The sequence below is a fragment of the Papaver somniferum genome, chromosome 8 (genome assembly GCF_003573695.1).
Source record: "Papaver somniferum cultivar HN1 chromosome 8, ASM357369v1, whole genome shotgun sequence".
NCBI lineage: Eukaryota > Viridiplantae > Streptophyta > Magnoliopsida > Ranunculales > Papaveraceae > Papaver > Papaver somniferum.
This window is the reverse complement of record NC_039365.1, coordinates 167,612,763-167,637,030: the sequence shown is the minus strand read 5'-3', so window position 1 is coordinate 167,637,030 and position 24,268 is coordinate 167,612,763. Positions and strand designations below refer to the sequence as shown.

The following is a 24,268-nucleotide window of genomic DNA, read 5'->3' as shown; positions in this document are numbered from 1 at the left end:
TTTTTCGGTGGGTTTCACAGTGTCCAAAATCAGAAAAATGGGTGTGGTTGTAGTTTTCACTTAGCATAAACTATCTATATCATCCTTCTAGTTTAAATTAAACCAACAAAAACAAAAATCAAACCAAGATTTAATTTTTATTATATTGTCACCAAATACAACAACCGGCCACCAACAACTAGCAACACCATCGACCACCATCCGCCGCCGACCACCACTACCGGTCGCCAACCACCATCACGCCGCCGCCAACCACCACCACCGTCGCCGCCTCCAACCACCACCACAGACCGCTACCGCCGACGACCACCGTCGCCAGCGAGCAACACCACCACCACCAACCAGTCGCCCACCGTCACAAAAAAATGAGTTTCATTGATCAATATTCAATAAAAGGAGAAAAAAAAATGATAAAACTAAATAAAAAAATTGGTTTCACCAAAATTAGATGAAACCGAATTTGGTTTCATCATAAAAGAAAGGAGAAGGAAGAAAGAAGAAAAAATGAAACACAATAAGATGAAACCTACCACCACCGTCAACTGCACCACCCTCATCGCCACCACAACCATCATCACCACAACCACCACTACCATTACCTCCTCAACTAAAAATAGTTTCAACAAAAAAAAAATCCAACTGTGTCTCACCATCAAAAATTGATTTCATATAGAGATCAATATTCAACAAAATGAAAAAAAATACGATGAAGGTTTCATCATTTTTCCACATATTGTCATTTCAACAACACAACTTCAATGATGAAACTAAACACGACGACTTCCAAGTCAGGACGATTAAACTAGGAAAAAATTTGGTTTCATCATAGAAGAAAGAAGAAAAAATGAAACACTATAAGATGAAACCTACCACCACCATCGACTGCACCACCCCCATCGCCGCCACAACCACCAGTACCACAATCACCACTATCATTACCTCTTCAACTAAAATTAGTTTCAACAAAAAACAATCCACTTGTGTCTCACCATCAAAAATTGGTTTCATAGAGATCCTTCAACAAAGTGAAAAAAATACGATGAAACACTACACCATTTTTCCAGAATAGCAACAGCTGCATGCAGTTGCAAAAGGGACTTGCAACAGCAGCAAGCCGTTGCGAAACGTGGCGTTGCATATTTTTTGCAACAACTATAGAGCCGTTGCGAAAAAAATCGCAACGGTTTTCGGTTCACCCAAGTGTTTTTTTCCCCGGCTTTGCAACGGCTTTGTCTGCTGCAAAAAGTTTTAGCAACAGTCGAATGTTGTTGCTATATTATTGTCGTAACATTCTGAAGCAGTTGCAAAATTTATACCAAAAAAAACTTAGAACGGCTAAACTTAGCCGGACCGGGATTTATTGTTCTGGTTCTAAATTTAGCAACAGTTTCCGGCCATTGCTAAATTTTTGCAACATGAAAAAAAAAGTCAAGTCAACTTGTCGTTGACTCAGTCAAGAGTTCTATATAACGTTTCTAGGACGAATTTAGGCCAAATCTAGGCTACTGAGAGACACATTGAATGCGCACTAAACAACAAAGTCTTCCACTTGAACAATTTATTCAGGCCAATAACATACAATCAATATACCCAATGAATTTCAGTTTCTAAACTCAGGCCAAATCTCGGTAGAATACCAGTGAGAGACACACTGAGTGCCACACTGAACAACAAAGTCTTCCATTTCTCAAGTTCAGTTATGAGTTCAAAATTCAGAGATGATATAAGCTAGCATAGAGGAAAATTAGAACCTCTAAGGCATACACTAACTACTACTTTAGAATCATATCACATAGGTCGTAGCATTTTTGTTTTCGGTTTCTCCTGATGTGTTATAACCGGTATAAAGGTTCTAATTTTATGTTTCCAGTACTGTGTATGAATAGAATTTCAGTATAACACATACCTGTCAGCAGGGGGTATGAATTTCACCATCTTTCCAGCATGTCCCGTTCTACCAAACCTATGAGAAAGATCTCCTAAGTGCTAGGAAGCTCGTAAAGTATCACCTGTATATAAAGAGATGATATTATTAAACAAGAGATTGATTATATGCAAGACATATTAAGGATGTACCTTGACTCTCAAATGGAAAGCATCCTTCCCAACAAACTTGGTCATGTACTTGTTGCCAACATCATAAATTCTAACGGACACAGAAAGGGAACTCACCAAATGGACACAGAAAGGAACTCATCAACTCCTTCCTTTTTCATGCCAACATCATAAATCCTAATCTTTGGGTCAGGTAAACCACGACAGTACCTTGACTTTGGGTAAGGCTTGTTCTTAATCTTCCTGTAACACCTAGCAGGTCCTGCAATATTTAACCAATGCAACAAGTATAAGAAAAATACTCAAACCTTTCTCCAATTTAACCAATGCAACAAGTATAAGAAAAAATACTCAAACCTTGCTTGAATAGCTCATATCGTATGTCAATAGTGAGTAACAAAGATAACTTGCTTAATTTGGTAGCACATAGCTCATGTCATATCATAAACAGACAAATAAAATGAGAAAGAAAACAAATCGGTGAATGAGAGCTAAATTGCTTAAATGCACTGGTTTGCATGGTTTTCTAATTTAGCCAGTTTTACATACAATATGAATTCTAAATTTGATAAATAAAAGTATAAATGGAAAGGCAGTAGCTAGGGTTTGGGGGAGAACTTACTTCTACCCATGGCTGATTTATTCTTCTTCTTCTTCTCTTCCCAACGGCTGTTGCTTCTCTAGCTAGGGTTTCCAGTTTACATTAACTGAATAATGCACACTGGGGCATAATTTGATCCAAATCCTCACGCAATTCCCTTGTCACCCAGCAATAATGATCATTACCTCGCAAAAAAGTATACTGAAGGTTAGTATTCAACCATGTAAACATGAAAGCTAAGCATAAATAAAAGTACGTGCCAGGGATTGATATTCCCCTCTGATGTTCTTAGATGAAGTCACCTACCTAATCACATAAAAGAGAAAAAAAAACCACAGACATACGTACAGAAGTTTAATAGAAACAAGGGAATCAAAGTAAAATAGACTTATATATATATATATATATATATATATATTAAAGTTGTTTCTGGTGAAGTTAGATACTTATGCACAACTTCATAAAGTCTTTCTAAGCACATACTTGATACACATCTTTGGATGAACCATGTATCCTCCAATTCCAACATCTTGAAAGGTCGTTGTTAATCTGTTAGCTTTTATAGTGCGCTCAGCTGGCAGGAGAATGCGATCAAGTGAAACCTTTGCAAGATTAGGTGGTACAGGAAAGTCGTGACACATAAGTCCAAATTCACCAGTACAGAGTTTACCAATAGCACAGACTTCACCATCCATGTTAAGCAAGGAACATTGTTGCATATCACCTGTTGCTGATCGAGCTGGAGATATGTGTTCACCAGGTGAACTTAAGTTAACAGGTGAGGCTTCAGGAGATAAATCTAAGTGACCAGGTGAACCAATTCCATGACCAGATGAACACGCCTGAGAATGTGAACTAGTCGAGGCAACATATGATGCTGGCATTGCAGATTGGATATCCTTCACAGCGTGACACAATTTTCCCAAGCCTCCGATCAGAAGCTCTATCTTACCACCTAGTTCATCCACTTTATGATTCAGAACTACATCTTTAGACTTTGGATCATACACTTTAGCACGCGCAGGAGCAAAAATATCAACTTGTGTACGAGAAACGGGGCCAACAGCACAAACCCGTCCCCTAGAATCCTTTCCAAATGCTTTAATCAATGCATATGTGTTTGATGTGGGAGTACCCGCATCTTGCAAATCTTTGATCAGTTTTTGCTTCTTCTGAATCTCAGCCTGCGGTACCGAGTATAAAATTTTGGATTTATAAATCACGATAAATAGTATATGTAAAATTTCAGAAATGATACAAATGGAAAATAAGCTGAATTACAAAGTATGGTTCTGCACTAGGTAAAATTCCCCACCCTCTTGTGTATGAGCTTTTACCCATACATTGGAGGTACTGACTTCTACTCCAGGATTGACGCTCTCCTAAAACACAAATATAATGAGTTTGTGAATATTGATCAACCATTGTTTTCTGTAAGAATCAGATCGAAGCATTGTTAAAACTGAACTAAACATACCGGTTCATCTTTGAACAAGCAATGAGGTTTGCGACCAGAGCAATGAGAGTAGTCATAAAGTTGTCTTTTCCTCTTATTCTCAGCTCTTAGTTCAGCTACTTTTTCATCATTTTCATTGAGACAAAATATAATCCAGTCCTATTCTTTTACAAGAGGAGGCACATTTCTGATTCTTTCTTCGTGAGTAGGATATATGTCATAGTAGCCCAATATTAACTCATGCTTAAATCTCCTCCATGGATCAGACATCGACTTCACTGTAGTTCGCTTAGAAGTCTCAGGTAAATTATACACTCCCTGGAAAGACAAGATTGATGTCTTAATGTTGTTATCAACCAAATTCAGAGTCAGGGTAAATGTGGTACCTTTAGTTCATTCCAAACATCGTCTTTGTACTTCTGATGTACGTGCTTTCAGGTTTTAAACGAAATAGGCACATGGGTACGAACCAAGGCACCCTTTCTGTGGCCAAGTTTTGTTGCATTAGCGGAAACAAGAAGTCCATTTTCATTCACCTCCACTTCTGCCATAATAACCTGCAAACTAACCAAAGCTAACCCAATTATTGTCACAAAACCTATAACAAACCTGTCACAATCCACATAAACATAACAATAAAAGCTTATCAAAATAAGCAATGCATTCATATTTTTCAGATGATTAAACTACAAGGTGAAACTTCATGGCAATCATATCATTCCATAACACTATTAACTCTTCTATCAGAGGTTCTAAATAAACATCTATATCTTTACCTGATGCTCTTGGGCCAGATATCAACAACACCAATATCGAGAATTCTCGCTTCATACACGAGGAAGGAGATAGATTGTATGGCTGGAAAACTACCGGCCAACAACTATGGTTAGTACCGAAACACCCATTTGGGTTAAAACCATCTGTTGATATCCCAAGGGTCACATTACGCGGATCCTTAGAAAACTCTGGCGAAAAGCTATCAGCACATCGCCAAGATGAGGAGTCCACGGGATGCCGCATAACATTGATATATGACTGAGCTCTAAAGTGCCAAAACATTAGCTCTGTTATCCATGACACGCTGTACAGCCGCTGCAGCCTAGGAATTAATTGAAAGTGTCTTAAAGTCTTTTGAGCAACTTTAGTAAGTTTTCTCTCCTTATTGAAAACTTTCTTATACCTAGGTTCATTACAAACATGACACTTAACCATTTCACTTCTATCCTTCCAATACAAAATGCAGTCATTTATGCATGCATCGTAAGTTATATAATCTATTCCTAATTCTTGGATCATATTTTTTAGTTCAGGGTACTTAGATGGAAGTGTATTTTCTTTGGGAAGCAACTCCTTCATTATTTCTAAAAGTGCAGTGACACCGTTGTCTGAAAACCCATGCTGGATCTTAATGTCATTCAATTTTATAGCAGCATTCAGTGTTGTCTTTCCTGATGGACATGAATTATACAATGGTGCCCTAGCACGGTCATATGCAGATTTACGCTTCCTACTGCGGCTAGTTTCAGCAGGACAATGAACAGTATCATGTAATCCACCATTCTCATCTACACCTTCTACATCAGGTTGGACTGTATGATCAGATGCTACATCTCCTCCTAAATTAGCAGAAACATCTCCTCCTATATTTTCAGCTACATCTACTCCTACATTGTCAGCTACATCTTCTCCTACAATAGCAGCTACATCTTTTCCTACACTGGAAGTTATACCTCCAACCCTCTCAGCTGCTACTGAGCTTTCCCCATGAAAACGCCACACCGTATATGTCAAATCAATACCATGTCTTAGTAAATGAAATCAAATTTCACTAAGCGGCTCTAATCCTTTACTATTCTTGCAACATCTACAAGGGCATGAGAATAATGAACTATCGCCACCATATTTATGCACAAACTCTATGAATAACCCTACACCTCGTATGTATTGAGAAGATTTACGGTTCCAACTCATCCATCCCTTATCACATTCCATTACCCTACACTGTTGATCCTAAAAAAAGATACATATGTCAGGTAGGTACAACTCAAACACATCATATTACGCTATACTATACCATGTGAAATAAAACAGATAATGAATTGCATAAAATAGTATGCAAGTGTATATACATCCATATAAATAAGAATGCAATGTGGCTCAGAACCATACTGCTGAGTGTGCAGCAGCCAGCAGGACCATTATAGAGTCATAGCTTATGAGATACTAATTCAAACATGAAATTCGTAAAAACACCCACAATAATCGAGTTACAAATATCCCCTTCTTAGTATTAATTTTATATTGCTATAACAACCCCCTTTGCCCCTGAACCAAATTAAACATGATAATGTAAACCCAAAATAAAAATAACAGAAAACCAATTCTTTCCCCCTCTGATGATATTAGATATTTAACTTCTCTGACATAGGTACAACAAAAACATATCATACTATGAACTGAAAGTTAACTTCAAACAAATTAGTTAAAGTTTTGATTTTTTTTCCTAGCATATTGCAGAATATTATGAACTGAAAGTTAACTTCAAACGAATAAGAAAAGGCTTCAAATTTTTTTCCTAGCATACTGCAGGATACTATGAAATGAAATTTAACTTCGAAAAAATTAGTAAAAGCTTCAACTTTTTTGCCTAGCATACTGCGGGATACTATGAAATGAAATTTAACTTCAAACCTATCATACTATGAACTAAAATAAAACTAGCAAACACCCACATCTCACAGTAAAATGCATCTAATACACATCCAGATTTCACACAAAAACCCTAAAAATGAAATTGGAAAAGTAAAACCCTAGATAAAATCAACCCTGAATCTTCAAATCAGCAAACACCCATATCTCACAGTATACTAAATCTATTGCACAACAAGATTTCACAAAAATAGACATAAAAATTGAAGTGGAAACAAGCAGATTTGAAAAAATTAAAACCCTAAATTAAACCTACAATTTATGAAATCGAAACCATAAGAGAATCAGAAAGAGGAAATTATACCTAGGTCGAAATAGAAACACCCAAATCTCGCAGATATACTTCCAACTGCAAAGATGGAACCATTAGTTAGTAAGAACTGCAAAGATGAAACTGACCTAACTATAAACTCAATAAACAAAGTACTGTGTTGGTTCTGAATTAAATGACTCACATTTGCAGAGCTTCTGTTAATGGTAGGGAGAGAGAGTTTTTCTTCAGAGAAGTTTCAGATCTGGAAATAATGGAGGAAGAGAGAGTTTCAATGGAGTTAGTAGAGAAATTTTGTGGCTGAGAGAGAGTCGTACAGGTGAAAAGCGAGGGAGTATTCCCGATCAGTGAAAAGTAGGGTGAGGTGAAAGTGAAAAAATGGGTTTAACCCAAGTTAAAAAATCTGTTCCCAGCACTTAAACTGACCGCACAGAATGATGCTGGTGTTACTCTGCACACAAGCGGTTGGCACACCAGGTATTTTCAACAGTTGCAATTGGCAACAGCTGAGGAGCAGTTACAAATTTCGCAACTGCTTAAAGCAGTTGCAGATTTCAGAGTAGTTGTGAATTCGCAACTGCGTAAGAGCTGTTGCAATTTTATTTGCTATTCCGGAAAAATGGTATAGTGAAACCTAATTAGGTTTCATCATTTTTCCACATATTGTCATTTCAACAACATAACTTCAATGATGAAACCAAACCCCCCGACTTCCAAGTCAGGCCGAATAAACTAGGCAAAAATCAGGTGAAACCAAAATTTCGTTTCATCATAATCTGTCATTTCCCCAACACAATATTGATTTCGACGGTGAAGACTTATCATCATTTGTTGGTGTTGTTGGTGGATGATTTGAAGTTATTGGTGGTGGTTTTAGATGATAGAAGGAGGAGGAAGAAGTAGTGTTGGTGGCGGATCTGACATGTAGTGGTGGGAAAAAGCAAAAGTAAGAGGAGGCGATGTTGTTGATGGAAAATCAGGACGTAGAAAGAGAAGAAGGTGATGATGGTGTTAATGGAGGAGACGGAGGTGCTGTTGGTGGAGGATATGGACATAGCGGCTGGTTTGATGGTGGCGAAGCGACTGTTGGTGATAGATTTGAACATAAAAGTACAAGAAAAGAGAATGAGGTATTCGTGGAGGTGTTGTTGGTGACGGATCTGGACATAACAGCTGGTTTGGTGGTGGCGGAGCTACTGTTGGTGATAGATCTGAACACAAAAGTAAAAGAAAAGACACGGAGGTGTTCGTGGAGGATACGAAGGTGTTCGTGGAGTAGATAGAGGTGTTGTTGCTGGAGGTAACGGAGGTGTTGCTGCTGGTGTTCGCAGAGCTATTTTTTGTTGTTGGTGGTGGGGAGAAGGAGGTGGATGAAAGAAGAAAAAAGAAAAGAGAGAAGAAGAAGAAGAAGAAGAAGAAGAAGAAGAAATCAAGATAAAAAGGGTATGTTTGGATTTTTTAAAAGTAACAAAAACTAAATTTACTCATTATTATTTGACATGGGGTTTTTGTGCCACTTTTTAATCAAATGGTTTTTATTTATTAAAAATAATATGGCTGGATTTTTTGTACCACAAGTTTGGTCACCTTGGTGTTTTATGACTAGTTTTGCAACTTAAAATGGATAAGATATTGGAATAAGTAAAAGGGTAGGATCCGTTGACATGGTTATAATGACATAATATTGACATTTTAACGCCATTTTTTCTACTGAGCCCAACCGGTAATGAATTTGAAGCTAAAATTTTGGTAACATGTTCCTCATATAAAATCATGTAAAACCTATTGAAATTAATAAGTATTGAAATAAGATATTAATACCCATGTGTAATAGCTCTATAGGTTGTCAGTTATGTTTTTCATGCTTCCAAAAAAAAGATATTGGAATAAGTAAAACCTATATGTAAATTGATTAAAAGTAAAACTAAGTAAATAATTTACTAATCAAAAAAAGAGAAAGTCTCTTACAATTTATATTGGCATTGTAACGGCAGAACAGTAGAAAAACACACTAAAGATATTGATTAGTTATTAATAGAGCAATCTATTTGTATGGCTTTTGACTCAATTTAGTATTCCTGAACAACCCTTTAGTAGATTAAAGGGAAGATAACTCTACTCCAACTGCTGATATCCCAACATTTTTTCTGCTATAGTTTCCTCCGATATCTCATGCTTGAAAGTAATCTACTTGAATTGCTTTGATTTTCCCTAATTATTTCCATCACTCCACAAAATCTCATTATGGCACGAAATGAAAAGAACCTATTTATTTCCCAGAATGAAAAGTGTTGTGTTACAAATCATATGATGGACATTATTACATGCTAAATGTACATGGATTTAACATGAAACTTCCATGAACTTTTAAACTAGAAATATAATTTCATGGATTCCAAAAATAACAATACAATATTCCCTTCTTCTTCGAATTGTGGGAGAAATTTTACATTTCAACGACATGCAATTTTGAAGAGACTCTGAAACAAAACTTTTGGCCATTGCAAAAAATAAATACACTACTAATATTTATTTTTCTTTTTTATCGGAGTAAGATATATGTTGTTGAAATCAGTGGCCGATGGCTGAACAACAAATTTAGTTGACATGGGTTGTAAATATAAACTACCAGGTTGAAGACATACATACATAATGCATGGTTCAAGTAAAACTTCTTCCAAAAATATCATCAAGCATTATATACAATGGTTTTACCAAAACCGAAACTTATAGGGGGTTAGTCCTCGAGTGATTTCGGGGGAGTTGAGTGTATTTTAAATCTCAGAGAGTTTGAGAGAGTTTGAGAGAGTGTAGGGAGTTTGAGAGAGTTTGGTGTTTTTGAGTTCAGGGAGTTTGGGGGAGTGTAGGGATTTTGAGGGAGTTTATTAGAGGGAGTTCGGGGGAGTTTGGGGGAGTTTGAGAGAGTTCACTCCTAATTCATTCTCTTTTAAGAAACAATAAACCCTCATTTGCAAATAACATTGATCTTTAATCAAAAGAAAAAAATAAATGAAAAATGATCATATCTCTGTATCAATAGTATATTATTTTGTGTAACGAGATATTTTTTTCCCTTCAATTTAACGGTCTCCATACAATTCTAACTCCCTTTGTTCACGAACATTTTCCCACATATCATCCGCTATACTCTTTCTCCATGCATTAGCTTCTTGACGTTGTTGTTCTTGAGGTTGTTGTGTCAAAATTTCGTCGTCATTTACAAGCGTTGATGGATGGCTATCTTCCTCTTCCTCTTCCTCGACCGGAAACTCATCTGAACGGCATTCTTTTCGTAAGAAGTTGTGTAGGCCTGCACAAGCTGTCATTATCTCCGCTTGCACCTGATACGGAAATGGAGGTTGAGACTTAAAGATCAAGAAACGAGACTTCACAACACCAAACAATCTTTCAACTACATTCCTCAAAGAAGCATGACGCATGTTAAATAATTCTTCAGCCTTTTTCGCATGATTACCCGTACCAGAAAATTCTTTCAAATGATAACGTTGGCCACGAAATGGTGTTAAACAATATCGTCGGTTTGCAAAGCCACCATCCCCCAAGTAATATTTACCTGAATAAAACACAAAAAGAAAACTTCGTCAAGTAGAACCCGAAAATAACTTAACCAAAAAACTCAAAACTTCACATTAGATAAAAGTAAAATTACCTTGCGGAATTTTCAGTCCATTTCTTTTTTTCATTGCGTCGTTAAGTATTTTCGAATCATGAGCAGACCCTTCCCATCCACTGAGCACGTATATGAACTCCAAGTCGAAGTTGCAAACCGCTAACACATTTTGAGATGTAATTCCATGTCGATTCCGATAAACGACTGCATTTCTTTTCTCTACCATTGTTGGGATATGTGCACCGTCCATAGCTCCAATGCAATCCTTAAAGTAAGGATAAAATCGTGTACTCTCACGAATTTTAAATGGAGTTGCACTTGTTGGCTTAGCCATCATCCTCGGAGCTATAACATTTAAAGCTCGCAACATCCTGTTGAAGTTTTTACTAACTGTCCATCGAGAGCGACCAAATGTGTCACGTATTGTGCAATATCGTGAACTTTGGCCAACAACGAGTAAAAATGTACCAAGCATTTCTTCAATAGAAACACATCTTGTATCACATAATGATGTACTTTCTCTAATGATACAACATAGTTTTAGAAAAATATCAGGGTACATCCTATAACTTCTTCGAAAGTTTTCTGGGTCTTGACGCAAAACTCTCCTTATATGGTTATATCCAAACAAAGTAACTGGGCGTCTCATTGGTCTTTCAATACGTTGACTTTGTATGTATTGCAATTGCTTGATTATATCCATCAACCATGAATGCACCGCTGAAAGTATATTCAAAAATATGGATAGTTCAAATTTATTATTGCTGCTTACATCTTCATCATCACTGCTTTGTTCTTCTGTATCAAAGGCTTCATCTTCACTATCAGTAGATAAATCCAAATCAGACATGTTCACCTAAAAAGATGATAAAAGTACTTTTTTTATTAGAATCATCATTATTTCAAAAGCATAAAAGTATATGTATATAGAAAATAAGCATATAGAATACAAAGTTCATAAATTCAATCATAATAACCATAAAGATGTCAATCCATAAAAATTAGTAGCAATCAATCCATAATAATAAGTTCTCAACTTGGAGAAAAAAAATTAAATACTAATATTTACGAAGAAAAACGATCAAATGTTGTAACTCTAAAAGCCCATTAAACCTAATAGAAACTTGCAAAGATGACAGGTTTATGCTTTTAACTTTGAACCAATCCACAACTTTCTCTCTTCAGGAGTAAAACGTATGAATAAGTTCTTCTTGTGATTGTTGTCCAGCATTTCAATTACTTTCAGCTTATCTTCCAAAGAAATTTCATTCATGCCATAAACAAGATCCCATACTTGGTTATCTTTCTTATCCTTATCAATTCTACGCATTTCTTTTTCAATTTTGCGGTCTTCTTTCTCTTTCGCAATAAGAGCATGCATTGAATCAATAGAATAAGCAATCGATGAATTGTTGGCAATCAATTTCTCTAGATAATCAGACTGCCCAGTAGGATTAGTTGATGTAGAAGAGTCACCAATGTCACACCTTGGTCTTTTCTTTGGTGCCGTTTTTCTGACGGGAATTTTTGTTGTGTTCATATCTTGAGTTTCATCTTTATCTTGTTCATCACTTTCCTCTAAGCCATATCCCACGTATGATACGTTAAAAGCACTATCATATTGCTCTCGTTGAGTATAATCAACATCGAAGTAATTATCTTGTTCATCTTCCTTATCACAGGTTCTAGCACTTGTACCCTCATGGGTAAGATCAACTGTAACTTTTCCAGAAGCACATTTATTCCCAAAAACAATAAGCAAGTCACCATAGTCTTTACCATTATCTTCCCTTAAGTTAGTTTGGTTTGGATGGCTCTGTTAACACACAAAATAAATAAAGGATAAAGCATGAATTAGAACTCTGCACAAAATAGAAGAAAAAAATATCAAATTAGTTGTCAGTAAGTAACACACACATACCTCAAAGTAATTGTTCCACATCTCGTCGGATCCAGTAATCATCTTGTTAGCATCATCCCAACCGAATCCAGAAGTACAAGATTTAAACAAATCCTAGTATTGACCAAATCTAGTCTTCAGCCATCTATGTTTCCCTTTATAGTTCTCAAAAGATTTGTCACAACCACATGCTTGGTTAAGTTTTGGAAGTATCTCCTCTTCCACTATTCTCTTAGTAAAACATCCACTAGTGTCTTTCTTCTTCTCAAGTGTAGCTTCTACCAACAGTTCCAATAATTTCTCAGTCTCTCGAGTTTTCCATTGTTTGTAATTCGTAGTCACTTCCGTTTCCGGTTCCGTATTCTTATTCTTCCTAACATTCTTTTTCTTCTTGTTGTTTTCAGAAGATTGGCTGGATTTTTCCATTTTATGGTGTGACATGTTAACTACATTAGTACTTAGACTAATACTAGAACTTAACAAAGCAAGAAAGAAGAGATTCTATGGTGATGAAATTCAGCAAATTTCGTCTCTTTAGAAAGCCGAGGAATCCCTCATTAACATAAAAATGATAAGAAATAAATATGGGTTTGATAGCTGTGCCCAAAGGTCTAAACCAAACAGGTCAGAAATCACGTTTTCAGGACTTGAATACGTCTTCAGAAAATTTTAGATTTCACAATCTTTACTCAAAAAATCATACAAAAATCATTGTGTGATGGAATTCAAAAAATTTGGTCTTGTTGCAAAGCTAAGAAACTCCTCTTTAATAAAAATTATATCGCAAAGGAATGAGTTTTATAGATATGTCAGAATCATCTCGACAAACAGGGCAGAAATCACGTTTTCAGGACTTGAATACGTCTTCAGAAAATTTTAGATTTCACAATCTTTACTCAAAAAATCATACAAAAATCATTGTGTGATGGAATTCAACAAATTTGGTCTTGTTGCAAAGCTAAGAAACTCCTATTTAACATAAAAATTATATCGTAAAGGAATGAGTTTTATAGATATGTCAGAATCATCTCGACAAACAGGGCAGAAATCACGTTTTCAGGACTTGAATACGTCTTCAGAAAATTTTAGATTTCACAATCTTTACTCAAAAAATCATACAAAAATCATTGTGTGATGGAATTCAAAAAATTTGGTCTTGTTGCAAAGCTAAGAAACTCCTCTTTAATAAAAATTATATCGCAAAGGAATGAGTTTTATAGATATGTCAGAATCATCTCGACAAACAGGGCAGAAATCACGTTTTCAGGACTTGAATACGTCTTCAGAAAATTTTAGATTTCACAATCTTTACTCAAAAAATCATACAAAAATCATTGTGTGATGGAATTCAACAAATTTGGTCTTGTTGCAAAGCTAAGAAACTCCTATTTAACATAAAAATTATATCGCAAAGGAATGAGTTTTATAGATATGTCAGAATCATCTCGACAAACAGGGCAGAAATCACGTTTTCAGGACTTGAATACGTCGTCAGAAAATTTTAGATTTCACAATCTTTACTCAAAAAATCATAAAAAAATCATTGTGTGATGGAATTCAAAAAATTTGGTCTTGTTGCAAAGCTAAGAAACTCCTCTTTAACATAAAAATTATATCACAAAGGAATGAGTTTTATAGGTATGTCAGAATCATCTCGACAAACAGGGAAGAAATCACGTTTTCAGGACTTGAATACGTCGTCAGAAATTTTTTAGATTTCACGGTCTTTACTCAAAAAATCATACAAAAATCATTGTGTGATGGAATTCAACAAATTTGGTCTGGTTGCAAAGCTAATAAACTCCTCTTTAATAAAAAAATTATATCACAAAGGAATGAGTTTTATAGGTATGTCAGAATCGTCTAGACAAACAGGGCAGGAATCACGTTTTCAGGACTTGAATACGTCGTCAGAAATTTTTTAGATTTCACGGTCTTTACTCAAAAAATCATACAAAAATCATTGTGTTATGGAATTCAAAAAATTTGGTCTGGTTGCAAAGCTAAGAAACTCCTCTTTGACATAAAAATTATATCACAAAGGAATGAGTTTTATAGGTATGTCAGAATCGTCTCGACAAACATGGCAGGAATCACGTTTTCAGGACTTGAATACGTCGTCAGAAATTTTTTAGATTTCACGGTCTTTACTCAAAAAATCATACAAAAATCATTGTGTGATGGAATTCAACAAATTTGGTCTAGTTGCAAAGCTAAGAAACTCCTCTTTAACATAAAAATTATATCACAAAGGAATGAGTTTTATAGGTATGTCAGAATCGTCTCGACAAACAGGGCAGGAACATGTTTTTCAGAAAAATCTATACGAAAAACACTATTAGGGTTTTTACCGAGAGAGAAAGTACGCACAAAAAAAACTATACACAATCAAAATAAACAATAATGGAGATCAAAGATATGAAAAACAATCAAAATAGTACACAAATCAAACTATAAACAATCATGGAGATCAAAGAAGAAAAAAAAACATACCTGGAAAAAACGTTTCCTCTTCTTTCTCCTATGGTTTTCTACGCACCAAACTCCTTCCCAAATCTCTACTCTTTTGAGAGATTTGTTGTGAGACCAAAATACACTAAAAATTCCTTCGAACTCCCTAAAGCAACCAACTCCCTAGTATTATGGGGTTTTATGACTAACAGGGAGTTCAAGAGCTTTTTTTAAACTCCTCAACGACTAACAGGTGTTTTCTAGGGAGTTTAGGAGACTCCTCTAAACTCCCCCACGACTAACGGGGATTTGGAGAGACTCCCTCAAACTCCCCCACGACTAACAGGAGAAAACACAAATACATTAAAATCTCTCGAACTCTCCCACGACTAACCCCTCGTTAGAACTTATCCAATGAGGATAAATGTCGCCCATTACCCTCACCGAGATTTATACACATGGAAAGTTGACTGGTTCATTCACCTGCAGATCTAGATAACTTATTTTTTGATGCTGCCAAAAATGGTGATCTTGGAGAAAAGTTTGGAAACATGAAGATAATCAGAAATGGTTTTGTGCTACCAAACTCTGCAATGCAAATGGGTATTACTTGTATATCACGCTTTCAAGATCTGTCCCAAATCATACCCTTCTTCTTTCTACATCCCCTCTGGTCCACGCTTTGAGGGTTGGTTTGATATTGCTGCAGCCATGGACTCCATCTTATCTTTCTCTTCTTCTCTATCAAATCCTAAATCTCAACCCACAATCCGTAACACACAGCATCCCAAAACCTTTCACCAACCCTGAAACCTCTTATGATCAATCCTTATTTACCCAAAAGAGATACTCTTGTTTGCAATCTAAACCAAAAGATATCGAGCCTACAAAGCCAAAATCTCCATTCCTCTGTGAAACATATGCTGCATCGTGTTCTGTCCAAACAAAGAACTCTAAATTTGGACAGTTCATTAGACTAGATCACACAGGCACTAAGATTGGTAAGTGAGATAATGCATTCATCATATATTCATCCAAAAAAGGTTGTGTCTTGGCCATACACTGGGGAATTATTACAGGTACATTAATTATATACTTTTAGTTTTGATACCCAACAAATATATCCTTGTACATCAATAAATATATCCCTATCATTTGAAAAACTTATCCACCACCACCGCGACTGCTACTGCCGCCGCCAGTCCTCCACCACCCTCCGCCAGTCCTCCGCCGCCAGTCCACCACCGCCCACCACCAGTCCACCATTGTCGTTGGTGGTGTCAACAACCGAAGTTGATCCCTAAAGCGAAAATCAGAAAATAATAAAGAAAAAAATAATATGGCGTCAACAAACTGAACTGAAGTTGATCCCATAATATGTTGTCAACAACCGAAGTTAATCCCAAAACAAAAATCAAAAAATCATAAAAAGGTAATATGATGTCAACAACCGAAGTTGATCCCAAAACAAAAATCTGAAGAAAAAAAATAGGAAGAGAAAAAATAATATGGCGTCAACAACAGAAGTTTATCCTTAAATATAGTGTCAACAACGGAAATTGATCCCAAAACAAAAATCATAAAAGAACAATATGCGTCAACAACCGAAGTTGATCCGAAATCTGGTGTCAACAACCGAAGTTGATCCCAAAATATCATTTCAACAACCAAAGTTGATCCCAAAATATGGTATCAACAATCAAAATTTACCCCAAAATATGGTATAAAAAATTGACGTACTAAAATTAGCGAACCTGGCGTGAATCGAACACGCATCTTCTGACGTGGAGCCAGTTGTGCTACCGTTGCACCACAAATTCAGTGTACCACAATTCAATACTTTCTAGTAGTAGTGTGTCGGAAAGTCAAAATGAAATGCACTATCTACTAAACAGACTATTCTCAAGGCAAGTTACCATTTCCATATGACAAATTATTACGAGTCGAATATGATGAAAGATAGAGTTATTTGAAAGAAACCTTACCATTTCTAGGAGGCACAAAGCTGGATACAGGATAAGAAGGAAATCCAAATATATTTTGAGAACCCCATTTAGGAAATTTCGAACTTTGATAACCACCTCGTGATACAGCCTGATTTGATGTTGCGAAGTGTGCAGAACTAGTAAAAGAGTTACCTAAAGATGAAACATAATTTCATTTCCAGACATTATTATAATAAAAACAAAAGAATAAATCAATTTACAATGTGTATAACTCAAAAGATGCCAATCTCACAGAAGTGGCCAGGAAATTAGTTAGTGGTAAATAGGGCTTACCTTTAACACCCAACTGGTAATCTTCCCACCTCAATTCTTCATGTCCTTAATCTTTATAAAAGAGCATAGCTGATATAAATTACTTCATCGGTTCAACACCACTGGCCAATTTTCATTATTTGCACAACACCTTCATCTACTATCCAGCTACATCTCAGTCAATCCAATATCGTACATCATCGAGCCACCAGCTTCTCATAATACGGACCTCAGCAGTTTGGTATTACAGAACTCTTGCGAGCTCCAGCCACTTTGTAGGTACCAAAATCTAACTAGAATCAAGCCAGTCCATCTCCACAACTGATTCAAATCACATACTTCCCATCTTTGTTGCTTACCTCCATCCACGAATACAATCAGCTCAACCACATTAGCAAACTCCAGCCGCAGCACCTTGACCTTCTAAGCACCAGCCACGGCAAACTCTCTCCATTTTGTACACACCAAATCAATCACTAGTTCAGACTCATTCAGTGATTAATGTTAACACCAACCAGATTAAACATTTATGGAAAAGTATCAACTGTGATTAGTATAATCGGTAAGACTTAATTACAAATCACCATAATCCACAAAAATTCGTTTTATTTCTTAAAAACTAAGATAAGGTTAGAAAATAAATCAATTTCTTACCTAAGCAGACCCAAAGATGTTTGGAATACGCCAGCAAAGAAGGTTGTCGTGAAAGCCAATTTGAGATATATAATTGGCTCTGCAGTTAGTGAGACTACTTCTCTAAGCATAGAACCCATTACTAGTGATGCAATTGATACAGGACCAACTCCTAAATGTCTTGAACTTCCAAAAATTGCATACAGCAATGGTGGTAGAAAACTTGAATCTGTCATTCATATCCAAAACAAAAACCCAAAACTGTAAAAATGGGGGATAAGAAATGAAAGCCACCACCATAACCTGCTGCAACAAACATCCACCACCACCAGAACAAGAACAACAATCACCAAGTAATATTACTGCAAAATCGACTAGCAGCGCTGCATTAACACCTTCCACCACCACCACTACCACAACATTAAAACTACAAATTGAACAACAAATATCTTAAAATTAGTATATATCGTCAAATTAAATTTAAATTCAAAACAAAACCAAAACTTAATAGTAAAATTGAATCATACGAGTTTCAGATTCAAAAATATTGAGCTCAATTCACTATAAGTAAACAAAGAAGTGGAAATTGAATAAATAGTTTTAATTCGTCTAGAAATCAGATCTCGTTGAATATGATTTTGATTAATCTTTACAAGAAGAAGAAGGCCTAAATTTGTAGATCGAATCTAAAAATAACAATTGAATTACCAGAAAGTGATTCGTAAGAAGAGATCTCTCATAAATCTTCATGATGAACTGCTGATAATAATGAATTTCTCTCGATCTCAGACTCTCAGTTGATTCTTCGGCTAATCTTATCTCCAGTTAAAATTCATTCGTCTCTCGATTATTCCGACGAAAACTCACTCTAAATTGAATTGAAGATGGTGGCGGAGGTGGAGGTGATGGTTGTGGTGTAGGCGATGGAGATGGAGATGGAAATGGAGTGGCGGGAGCGATGGAGATTTTTCTCTGTGTTTAGAGATAAGATGAAGAAAAATAAGATCGTAAAGGTTAAAAAAGGAATTGCCGGAACTATAATTTTATTAAAAATTCCTATTATACTACTAGGGGTATTTGTGAAGGTCCCTCAAAAGTGAGGGTATATATAACATTCCCACATTATTATGTGCTGGATTACAGATTGTGACTCCTTTTGAACTGTTTCCTATAAACTCAACTCAAGTTATATTCATATTGATGAGAAATCACATGCAGATTTGGAATTCAAGTTCACTATAGACAATGTCACGTACTCAATCTTTAGATGGCATAATCAGATTTGGAGTTCCCTAGTTAACCATTTCTATGACTTCAACATTGAAATTATTGGAATCCCATACCAGTTTTGTTCTCTTAATATCATTCATGCAGCTGGAAACATTTGTGGTGAATTATTGGTGGTTGATGCTACAACGCTAAAGCTACAGGATCTACGTTTCATGCGCATGAAGATTAGAAATATTAACGGCATCAATTCAAACCCGAGGGTGATCAAGATTTTCATAGGCAAGCGTATGTTCATTGCTCATGTCAAAGTTGTAGAAAAGTCAACATAGATTGAATGTAACTTCCTTGTTATTCCACATGCAAACCCGGATCTCATTAAGCGAGTATTGTGGTGTCTGATTTGTTGGAAACCAGTAGAGCTAAGAAAAGAAAGTTTCTCCAATCTCTCGATAATCTAGCTTCATGCAAGGCCGATCCTACATCATCGGTACATCCAACAGATTGCACGGCCAATTCTGATTCTTCGTGCAATTTTGAAAATAACAATTCACTGCACGGGTCAAAGAAGAAAAAGAAGAGGAGGCCCAAAAAGAAAAAGAAAAACAAAGCGAGAATGGTTAAGCAGTTATGGCAACGGGTAGAACAACTCAATCTGTCATGTAAAGACCCTGTTAAATCTGATTCTTTAGCACCCGTATCAGATGGTAAGTCAGATGACGTGGAAGGTTATTCAGCTGACATGGAGATTGACGAAGATGTGCATCCAGCTGACATGGAGATTGACGAAGATGTGCATCCAGCTGAGGTGGAAATACACTCAGCTTCTTTCAGATTGGCAATCTCTGAATATTTTGGGGATTCCCAAAACCCTAAACTACCTGCAACTACTCCTATTTCACCTGAATATTCACCTTTTATGAGCCTACCTACTACTTCAAACTACCCAACCCTGCCCCTCAAATCCATCATATATCACCTACTCCAATACCCCAGCCCAGCTCCCTCTATACCCATATCATCACCACCCACAATTTCTGCACCTGTATCACACACTCTTCTTCGTTAAGTTCACAAAAGTATGCTTCCACCAGAACCTATAAACGCTAATACCACACTTCAGTCGGTACGCAAACAACAATCTTTTCAATTCTCAATTCCAACCTGTATATTGAATGAAGTAAATCGGCTTTTTAACCTCGGTGTCACTCTTGGCATTGGTTTCTCATCCATGCCAAATCACTCCCGGAAATTCTTAATTTCTAAGATTTCCAACACTGGTCATATTCTCAAACCCATCCCAATTCTTCCACTCAAGAAGCAGATACATGAAGACTTTGCTGTTCAAAGTACTTTACTCATAGATGGTGTAGATTTCCTACCTACAAATGAGGAAAAACAATATGCAGTCTTTTTGTCAGGTCTTGAAGACTTCTTCCTGATGCATATTGAAAATGGAGATTCTCCTTGCTCTTCGGGTACAAGCACACCCATATACCCACCTGGTTTTGAACCCTCCACAGAAGATTATATCGATGATGCGTATTCAAGGATCACTTTGTATGATGACCCACATCCTGTTATACCATTAAAACTGAAGAATGAGTTAAGAAGGTTAGGTATCACTGTTGATGTTATTTCTTCTCCTCCCACAAGAACTAGAAGAGCAGTTAACACAAAGGCCAGTTACATTTCCAAATGAGTTTCGAAATCCTCACTTGGAATGTTAGAGGTTTAAACTCTAACAGTAGAAGAACGGTTGTTCACAAGATGATCCAGTTGATAAGGGCTCCTATTATCATTCTTCAAGAAACTAAAATGACACAATGTACTTCTTAGGACATAAAACATATTTGTGGATATAAAAATGTTGGGTGGACTCTACAACAATCTTTAGGAAGCTCTGGTGGTATGCTTATTTTCTGGGATAAAGATCTTGTGGAAGAAAGTGACTCTCTTGTAGGTGCGTATACCCTTTCGATACTCTGCACTAATAAGATGGATAACTTCCAATGGATTCTCATAAATGTGTATCGTCCAAATAAAAAAGTTGATAAAACTCAGTTTTGAGTGGAATTGGACAATATTTGTAGATATTGGGTAAATACTCCATGGTGTCTTGGTGGGGATTTTAACACTATTACCAAGTGTGACGAGAAAAAGAATTGTAACAAGATTACAAGCAGCATGAAGAAGTTTAATAAGTTTATTATTGAGCATGATCTTATTGACCTACCTCTGAAAGGATCTAGATACACTTGGTCTAATGGTCAGACAAGCCATGTTATGTGCAGATTAGACAGGTTTCTTATATCTCCTTCCTTCGAGCAACATTACCCATTTGTTTCCCAGTTAGTCAAAGCCAGACCTACCTCTAATCATATCCCACTAGTTTTAGGCATCTCAGACCCATCTTGGGGACCTAGTCCTTTTAGGTTTGAAGTCATGTGGTTTTTGGAGAATGGTTTCTTACAACTTTTGGAAGATTAATTGGTGGCTTTCTTTTTGTTTTGCAGGTACACCTAGCACTGTTCTTTGGTTAAAACTCAAAGCACTCAAATAGAAGTTGAAAATCTGGAAAAGGGAAGTATTTGGCCACACAAACACAAAGTTGAATTATATTCTCTCTGAAATTCACACTCTTGATGGGATAGCTGGAGATAACATCCTTTCTGAAGAGGAATTAAATGCACAGTTGCAGAATAAGGCCGAATTTGAGAAGATCACAAAAATGGAGGAGACCTCTAGGAGAATCAAATCCAACACAAAATGGCTTCAAGAAGGAGATAGAAATACATGTTTCTTTATCAGTAATATTCTTCTGCAAGGAGAAGATACAACAGAATTAGACAGTTATATATCGGTAGTGATTCGGTATCTGACAGAGTACAACTTCAAGAGCATATTGCAGACTACTACAAGACCCTTTTCACTGAGGAAGAAGTTATTAGGCCTGATTTAGAGGGTATTACTTTTGATAGTATAACTTCTATGGAAGCTGGAATTTTGGATGTTGATTTCACTGAAGAAGAAGTTATATATGCCATAAGCGATTTAGGTAATGACAAGGCACCCGGTCCGGATGGTTTTCCTATTATGTTCTTCCAGAAGTGTTGGCATTTCGTCAAGAGAGATGTTATGAGTACTGCGAATGAATTCTGCACCACAGGTTCGATCAATACTAAGAACAATTCTACTTTCATTACGTTTGTCCCTAAAAATGATCATATTAAAACTATTAAAGATTGTAGACATATCTGCTTGCTTACTAGTGTTTACAAGATTATTGCAAAAGTCTTGGCAATAAGATTTAAATTGGTAACGGATAAGCTTATATCTCCAGTGCAGTGTGCTTATATTGAATGAAGACAGATTATTGACGGTACTTTAATTGCTAATGAACTTGTAGATTCTAGACTTAGGTCTGGGAATCCGGGTATTTTTGTAAAATTGATCTTAAGAAGGCTTTTGACAGAATTAACTGGATGTATCTAGAATTCGTGTTAAACCAAATGGGTTTCAGTAGAAAATGGTGCAATTGGCTGAAATTCTGTTATTCTATCGCTTCTTTTTCTATGCTGATAAATGGTTGTTCTTTTGGTTACTTTAATAGTTCAAGAGGCGTTAGGCAAGGATGCCCGGTTTCTCCTCTCCTTTTTAATATTGAAATGGAAGGTTTCTCTAGATTCATGGATAGAGCATCCCATAAAGGATTGTTCAGTGGTTCTCGGTTTCATCTTCGAGTATCATTGTTAATCATCTTCACTATGCTGATGATACTAGATTTTTTATAGATAATAAAAAGGAGGAATAACACAATTTGTTTTCAGCCTTGCATTGTTTTGAGTTTATTGCTGGTTTAAAGGTTAACACTTCTAAAACCAGACTCATTGGAGTTGGTGATGTGACTGATTTATCTATTTGGGATGAAGAATTTGGTTTTTCAACTGATAACTTATCTTTTTTGTACCTTGGGATTCCATTTGGTGCCAAGTCTGGTTCAAAAAGTATTTGGGACTCAATAATAGAGAAGTTTGATGCGAGGTTATCAGTTTGGAGAAGAATTTCCCTATCTAAGGGAGGTAAACTTGGTCTTTTAAAGTGTATTTTATCCTCTTTACCAACTTATTTGTTCTCATTGTTCAGGGCTCCTATTTCTGTCATTAAAATTCTTGGGAAGAAGATGCGTAACTTCTTGTGGGAATACAAAGAGGATGCAAAGCTTTCTCACTTAGTCAATTGGGATCTGATACGTGCTATTAAAGAAAGGGGGGGGGGGGATTGGGTGTTTTCAATCTTAGACTTATGAACCTAGCTATGTTATCTAAATGGAGTTGAAGGTTTTGCGTCGATAAGAATAAACTTTGATACAAGATTATAGTTGACAAATATGGGTCAGATTTCTCTTGTTGGATACCTGGTGCAGTCACTCAAACTTACGACGTATCGTGTTGGCGTGCTATCTCAGATTATGCTCCTTTAATTAGTGAAAACTCAACTCTCTTTTTGCACTCAGCTATGAATATTTCATTCTGGAATGACATCTAGTGTGGACAGAACACATTATCCCAGGTCTCGCCTACTCTTTACAGGTTATCTCGGGATAAAATATTAAAGTGGCAGGTATGATCTCTTCATAGGAAAGTTGGCAGTTCGTTTTCAAACGGACTCTCACAGATTCAGAAGTATATGAGTTTGCATCCCTTCTTACAGTAATCGGAGACACTCCTCCAGTTTTAGACAACTTGCCAGACACAAGAAGATGGTCACTACACTCATCAGGTGTGTTCTCGGTTAAAAATCTCTATGCAAAATTCGTGGAAGCAGATGGGGTAGATAACTTTTCGCATCAATTCATTTGGAAGGAAGCTATACCACCTAAGATAAATCTTTTTGTTTGGAGTCTCATTCATGGAAAACTAAATACAAAAGATGTATTACAGTACAAAGGGATTGACGTGCATAACTCTTGCATACTGTATGGAGATGACCTGGAATCTCACGATCACTTATTTTTGGATTGCAAGATCACACATCGTGTATGGTCAATGATGTTGCCAAGTTCCTGTTTCACCT

At 36.4% G+C, this 24,268-nt stretch overlaps 2 long non-coding RNA genes across 3 annotated transcripts; both read right to left on the bottom strand.

Moving 5' to 3' along the window:
* Positions 1 to 2,193: 2,193 nt before the first annotated feature.
* On the bottom strand, positions 2,194 to 2,720 carry LOC113304105. Its single transcript, XR_003338054.1, has 2 exons — positions 2,678 to 2,720; positions 2,194 to 2,317 (listed from the first exon to the last, which is right to left on the bottom strand). It is a non-coding gene; the product is annotated as an uncharacterized LOC113304105 (long non-coding RNA).
* A 13,363-nt stretch (positions 2,721 to 16,083) lies between these two features.
* Positions 16,084 to 18,963, bottom strand: LOC113303887. Of its 2 annotated transcripts, none has more exons than XR_003337868.1 (5): positions 18,674 to 18,963; positions 17,987 to 18,392; positions 17,354 to 17,808; positions 17,060 to 17,212; positions 16,084 to 16,374 (listed from the first exon to the last, which is right to left on the bottom strand). It is a non-coding gene; the product is annotated as an uncharacterized LOC113303887 (long non-coding RNA). The 2 variants fall into 2 exon arrangements; XR_003337866.1 differs by having other exon boundaries at positions 17,354 to 17,780.
* Positions 18,964 to 24,268: the final 5,305 nt, after the last annotated feature.